The following is a 7,047-nucleotide window of genomic DNA, read 5'->3' as shown; positions in this document are numbered from 1 at the left end:
CATTGAGCTGCATGAGCTCCTTGTAAATTTTGGAGATTAATCCTTGGTCAGTTGCTTCATTTGCAAATATCTTCTCCCATTCTGAGGGTTGTCTTTTCATCTTGTTTATGGTACATTACTTTTTTTTAACTTGCTCTTTGCAGTTCAATAGACTTATATAGAGAGATGCAGAAAAATAATGAGCAAGTAATGCCAGAACCAGAAAACATTCTTCCATGCTAAATCAACTATGGTAAATGCCAAAACTGATCTTTAGAGCTCTCAAATATGCAGCCTTTGGGAGTGGTTTAATATATGACATATTCCATTGATTTCCTTTGGTAAGAACAGTAGAGTTATCCAGCTGCACATTTTGTTAAACCTAACAAATAAGGGTTAACTTTTTAATGCTTGAAGGCAGCCTCATAACATTTTATTCAACTGCTATTATTATTTAACCATTATTAAATCCCACTGAGAAGTAGGCGTTATCCAGTCCATTTGCCAAGCGAACAAATCCTTATGATGTTGAAAGTTTTTGTCTTTATGGCAAATACGTGTCAAGAGTATTTTTATCTAGTATCAACAGAAATTAAGCAGAGTAACCACTTTACTTAGCCTTTTCTTCCATAAACGTAAATTTTTTTAAAAAGGTAACAATAACAGCTAACACATTTAGTCCTTACAGTTTACATGTATTGCTGTATTTAATCTCCTAAACATTCCTATGAGGTAGGTGCTATTATATTCACATTACACCTAATATTTAGAAATATAAAGGGCAGAGAAAAAGTTCAAAATAATTGCCCTTTCAGAGCAAGCCTATGTCATATGAAGTAGTACAGAAGGAGGATTCTGATTTGTGTTGATTTGTACCATATAGGGGTATTTGATTTTTTTACCAAATATGTACGTTTTTACCAAAAGTGTTGTTCTTGTTTCTCACCTATAGTAATATAAGTAACCTAAGTAAAAGGACAGGTCTTTACTCTAGATTTAATTTCACCATTTGCTAATCTTATGTAAGATGGTATTCTGTGTCTCAGATCTCTTTCACAATAGTCCTTATTTCTTTGTTATAAATTTATTCTCAACCAGCCAGAGTTCAGTTCTTGATCTTCTCACCTCTTGCCATCTTTATATACTCACTACCTACATGATCACATTGGTCCTATTGCTAAACACTCGCTGTACCCTGTTGACTTCCACACATATCTCTAGGCTTACTCTTCCCATTAAATTCTAGATTTTTATATCCAAGGTGACCCCTCACCCCTGGGACAGTTCAAATTTATGCCCATTGTCTTAGATTCCCAGCACTTAGTAGTCCCTTTCACTCTCAAAGTGTCATGGTTGAAATGATCAATTACATGCTCACCCTTATTGTACCCAGTTTACTAGTTAATGGATTTCTGAAATTTAAATGATCAAAAGAGAACTTCTGGTTTCCTCTGAAAGACAGACTACATTCTGGGCCATAAGCCACATCTTAACAAATTAACAAAATAGAAATCATACACTATATACTCATAGATAATAATGGTATTAAATTAGAAATCAATAACAGAAAGATGAGCAGAAAAGTCCAAAATACATGCAGATAAACAGTGCACTTTTAAATAACATATGGGTCAAGGAAGAAATCATAAGAGAAATTTAAAATATTTTTAACTAAAAGAAAATGAAAGTACGACTTTTCAAAATTTGTGGTTTGCAGCAAAAGAAAGTGCTCAGTGGGAAATTACAGCATTGAATTCCTATATTAGAAATGAAGAAAGATATAAAATCAATATTCTAAGTTTTTCCTTAAAGAAACTGGAAAAAGAAGAGCTGATTAAATTAAAATAAGCAGAAGAAAGGAAACAATAATAATTAGAGCAGAATCAATAAATTGAAAAAAGGAAATCAATAGAGAAAATCTACAATACCAAATGCTGGTGTTTTTTTGTTTGTTTGTTTTTTTATCAACAAAGTTGATAAGCCTCTAACCAGGCTAACTTAGACAAAAAAAAAAAAAGAGAGAGGAGGAAAACTAATATCAGAAATCAAAGAGGGGACATGACTACAGATTCCATGCACATTAAAAGGATAATAAAGGAGTACAGTGAGGAACACTATGCCCACAAATTTGATAACCTAGATGAAATGGACAAATTCCTTAAAAGACACAAGCTGCCCAAATTCACACAAAAAGAAATAAACAATATGAATAGGCCAATATCTGTGAAATAAATTGAATCAGTAAATAATAACTTTCCAAAACAGAAAGCACCAGAACGAGATGGGTTCACTGGTGAATTCTTCCAAATATTTAAAAGAGAAATTATATCAATTATCTACAATCTCTTTCAGAGAATGGAAACAAAAGGAATACTTTTGAACTCGTTCTACAATTCCAGCATTATGCTAGTACCAAAACTAGCCAAAGACATTACAAGAAAATAAAACTATAGATCAATAACTCTCATGAATATAGCTGCAAAAAACCTCAACAAAACATTAGCAAATCAAATCCAACAATGGATAAAAAGAACTATACAACACATTAACTGGGAGTTGTTTCAGGTATGCAAGGTTGGTTCAACATTTGAAAATAAATTAATTTAATTCATCATGTCAATAGGGTAACAAAGAAAAATCACATGAACATACCATTAGATTAAAAAAAAAAGCATCTGACAAAATCTAACATTCATTTGTGATAAAAAAAAAAAACTCTCAGTAAACTAGGAATAGAAGGAAACTTTCACCAATCCTTTTTAACACTGTACTGGAAGTTATAACTAATGCAGTAAGACCAGAAAAAGAAGTAAAACGTGTACACCTTGGGAGGGAAAAAATAAAACTGTATTTGTTAGCAGGTAACATGATCATCTGTCTAGAAAACCCAAAAGGATCAACTAAAACTCCTGGAAGTGATAAGCGATTATAGCAAGATTGCAGGATACAAGATTAATATACTGAAGTCTATCACTTTCCTACATATTAGCAATAAACAAGTGGAATTTGAAATAAAAATATCCCATTTACATTAGCACCCCCCAAAATGAAATACTTATGCATAAATCTAACAAAATATGTACATGATATATATGTAGAAAACTACAAATGTCTGATGAATGTAATTCGAAGAAGAACTAAATAAATGGAGAAATATTCCATATTCATGAATAAGAAGATTCAATATTGTCAAGATGTCAATTCTTCCAAACTTGATCTATAGATTCAATGTAATCCCAATCAAATTCCCAGCAAGTTATTTTGTGGATATCAACAAATTGATCTAACATTTATATGGAGAGGCAAAAGACCCAAAATATCCAGTACAATATTGAAGAAGGAGAATAAAGTTGAGTAATAACACTTTCTGACTTCAAGACATATTATAAAGCTACTATAATCAAGACAGTATGGTATTGGTCAAAGAATAGACAAATAGATCAATGGAACAGAGCAGACAGCCCAGAAATAGACCCGCATTAATACAGTCAACTGATCTTTGACAAAGGAGCAAAGGCAATACAGTGAAGCAAAGACAGGTTCTTCAACAAATGGCGCAGGAACAACTGGACATCCACATGCAAAAAATGAATCTAGACACAGGCCTTATATCCTTCACAAAAATTAGCTCCAAATAGATCATAGAATGTAATGGAAGGTAATGGAGGTTATAGTCTAGCAAGGAAGTCAGATCTTACATAAGCAATAACAGTGAAGTGTGATGAGCATTGTTAGATGATAAATAAGTTAGGACTCTTTCAGCAGCCAGTGAAGAAAACATACACACTCAAAAACAACCTGGCTTAAACAATAAAAGGGAATGTGTTGGCTCATATAACTGGAAATGTCAGGCATACACTTACCTTCAAGTAATTTTTGATTCAGGGGTTTAAATAATGTCACCCCAAACTGGTTTCTTTCTCTCCATCTTTTGCCTTGCCTTCTCTAGTGTGGCTGCATTATCCAACCCACCTTGTGGAGACAAGATAGCCATAGCAATCATCATCTCACATCTTCATAGAAAAAGCAGAAAAAGGGAGCCACTTTTCCAATAGGTCCCAGAAAGCTCTAGATTCACTCTGATTGTTCCAACTTTGATCATATACTCACTCGGAGCCAATGATCACAGGCTGGGAAGTGTGATATACTGACTGTGAAGGCCAATATTTATGGCAACCATCTCATGGAAACAACTGCCGTATTATGTCAGATTCAGTCAATGCACCACAACTATTTTTGTTAGACCTAGGCATAGAAATCAGTGTGTCCATGCCGTTATTGAGCACTGTGAAAAGGTATGAATACCTTCCTGAACCTTTCTTCTTTCCTAAGGAACACTGATGCACCTTAACAGAAATTTATTGACGACTGCATTTTCCCCTCTTCCTCACCTTTGAACCTCAAACCACAAGAATCTAAATAAAGCATTCTACTGTCAAGATGCTGTAATCTAAGAATTGGGTTCTTCACTAAAGCAGATAGTATTTAATATAAAGTATTGTCTATTTAATTATCTTAAGCTTGTTATATTTTGTGACATTACATATTTTTAGAACGTTATGCCTGCCATGTACCCTGTAACTGGGCAAGTATTAAAGCCACCATGCAAACCAAAGACAAGACATTTATTTTTTAATATTTGAGAGGAAGGAAATGGTGATGTCAAAGAAGACTGAAAGGGAAGCTCCTTTGGGCCAGGAGAAAACTGGCAGTGCCCTGAGTCTCAAAGCATTTAAGGATCCCCAACGTACATGATCAGTTCCAGATCCAATATGTATTGAATGTCAAAAGATACCTGTAGAATAGAACTTGAAATTCCCTATGGGTCACAGATTTTTCCAAAAATTTCTGTTACGTTTGGAAAGAGAGAAGACAGAGATAAGGAGAAAGGGAAAGAATTCATAAAAATAGGAAGGAAAAAATTCAATTAGAAGCATCTTATGTCAAACACCTTCTGTCAAACACTTGATAGGAGTTAACAAACTTTAGTGAGCATTGAATCACCTGGGAAATTATTTAAAATGCAGGTTCTTGAGCCTTACTTCCAGACATTCTGATTCCAGAAGTTTTGAGTGGTCCCTAAGATCTTACCTTTTTAATCTGCACCTTGGGTGATTCTGATGCTAGTGGCCCAAAATCTACACTAAGAGAAAATTACTTTGTGGCTAAGTCAAAAACTTCTATATATAATAAAACCAAAATGTTTTAAACTACCATGCATTGAAAGAATAGAGAGAGTGGACATATCAGTCCCATCTCTCATTCATGAGTAAATCCCACCAACTGGATCAGTTCTGTTTCATAAATGCAGGCCTACATAAAACAGACAACGTGGATAAAGACCAGGCCTTAGAGGCTTACAGAGAGTAGATTTTAAGATAGTGATGCCCCTGAGAAAAAACACTACCATCTTGGAGATAACAGTACATTTTTGAAGTGAGGACAGTGAGCAGCACTGTAAGACAAAGGGCTTCAATCCACAAGGTTACTTGGAGGTCAGGAGTAGAAGTCTGGAACAGGCCTCAGATCAGCACTATATGCTCTATTTGTAAGCATTCTAGCAAACTTCCCTAACAAATCTTAAGTTCTGGTTGATTTCCAGAATGGTTCCAGGGAATGTTGGAATATCTCATCCGTAGAAGCAGTGACTAGCAGGGAATTGTGGTCACCCACATCTCCCCATACAGATCCAATTTCTGATTCATCCGGTTACATCATGTAATGTGACCAGAGAAGACAGTAAAGTATAATAAGCAGTCAAACTACTGTTCATGCCAATACCTGTTCATTTTCGAATCCACTAGTAATCCAAGGAGTCTGCAGTGGCTTTATATTCTCCACTAATTTTTCCACCCAGTCTATCCCCATAAAGCTGATTTCTGCTGGACTTGCAGAAATTTTCTGTACTGTATATTTTCACAAAGCCCAAAAATCCATGGGTAATAACTGAAGTTCTAAAAGTTTTCATCTCTGAAACTTATAAATCTTGCCTTATAAACATATCCGAAAGCCAGCTTTAACAATAATTCAAATGCCCATAAAAATAATATTTTATACTGCCATGACACATAATGTGTTTGTACATGTATGTGTGTGTGGTATGTGTATGTAGGCAGTAGGGTAATGTTTCAGGTAAAAATATATATTTATCTTTAATGGAAAACTCTATTTCTCTTTTTTTAACCAATGTTTATTTTAGGAGAAGAGGACAGAAGATTAAAATCAATACAGCATAGTGATTAAAAACACAGATTTTGAGTTGAATTTGAATCCAAACTCAGCTACCTCTTTTGAGATTTGGGGTAGGTTTCTTAAATCTCGGGACATAAGTATGCACATCTCTAACAAGGGCACAAAAATACCTTCCTTACAGGATTGTTGAAAGTAGTAAAAGTTATAATGTGTATAAAGTGCTTAACACAGTAACTATAACATAGCAGGTAATTATAATTATGACAGTGGTCAAATATCCACCTTAAAGAAACCAATTAGGAAGAAAATAAAAAGCATATTCCTTCATTAGTTTCTCATGGAATCTTAGGAGAATAAACTCCAGTGCTTTCAGAGAATATTTGAAAATTTGTTAAGTGACCTGAAAGCATCCTGGACGTCCTGCATATCACAAAATTGGGAAGCCAGAGTGTCAGAGAACAACTTTTTACTTACCCTTAACTGTAACTCATGGTGAAGATGTTGATTCCAAAAGAGCTACTCTCTTAGGCTGTGTTGAAAATCAAGGCTTGAAAATTTCCACTGTATTCAGCCTAGATTACTGTGTTCATTAGTTGGACTATAGGCAATTAAAACCTAAATTCACCTATAAAAGGGCAACCAGAATACTTATGAGTCTAGAAACCCTACATGTTTGAGAATGCTAATTGTTTTCCAAAAATTATTCTGGTCTTTTCCCACAGTAATAGAGCACATTTTAACTGGGCTTTTGACTACCTGAAATAAATATTCCTGTATATGACCTGATTCTTCCGGTCAATATATAATGCAGTTTCTTGAGGCACTTTCTAAAAACTTTCCTTAAAACACAGCTGGTGCATGGTCTTCTCTCATTTC

At 34.4% G+C, this 7,047-nt stretch overlaps 1 long non-coding RNA gene across 4 annotated transcripts in view; it reads right to left on the bottom strand.

Moving 5' to 3' along the window:
• Positions 1-7,047, bottom strand: part of LOC114487481 (uncharacterized) — a 440,556-nt gene that overhangs the window by 229,175 nt on the left and 204,334 nt on the right. The gene's annotated exons all lie outside the window — the stretch shown is intronic.

This window comes from Physeter macrocephalus, chromosome 13 (assembly GCF_002837175.3).
Source record: "Physeter macrocephalus isolate SW-GA chromosome 13, ASM283717v5, whole genome shotgun sequence".
Lineage (NCBI taxonomy): Eukaryota > Metazoa > Chordata > Mammalia > Artiodactyla > Physeteridae > Physeter > Physeter macrocephalus.
Note: the sequence above shows the minus strand (reverse complement) of the source record. Positions and strands in the feature narration are given on the sequence as shown.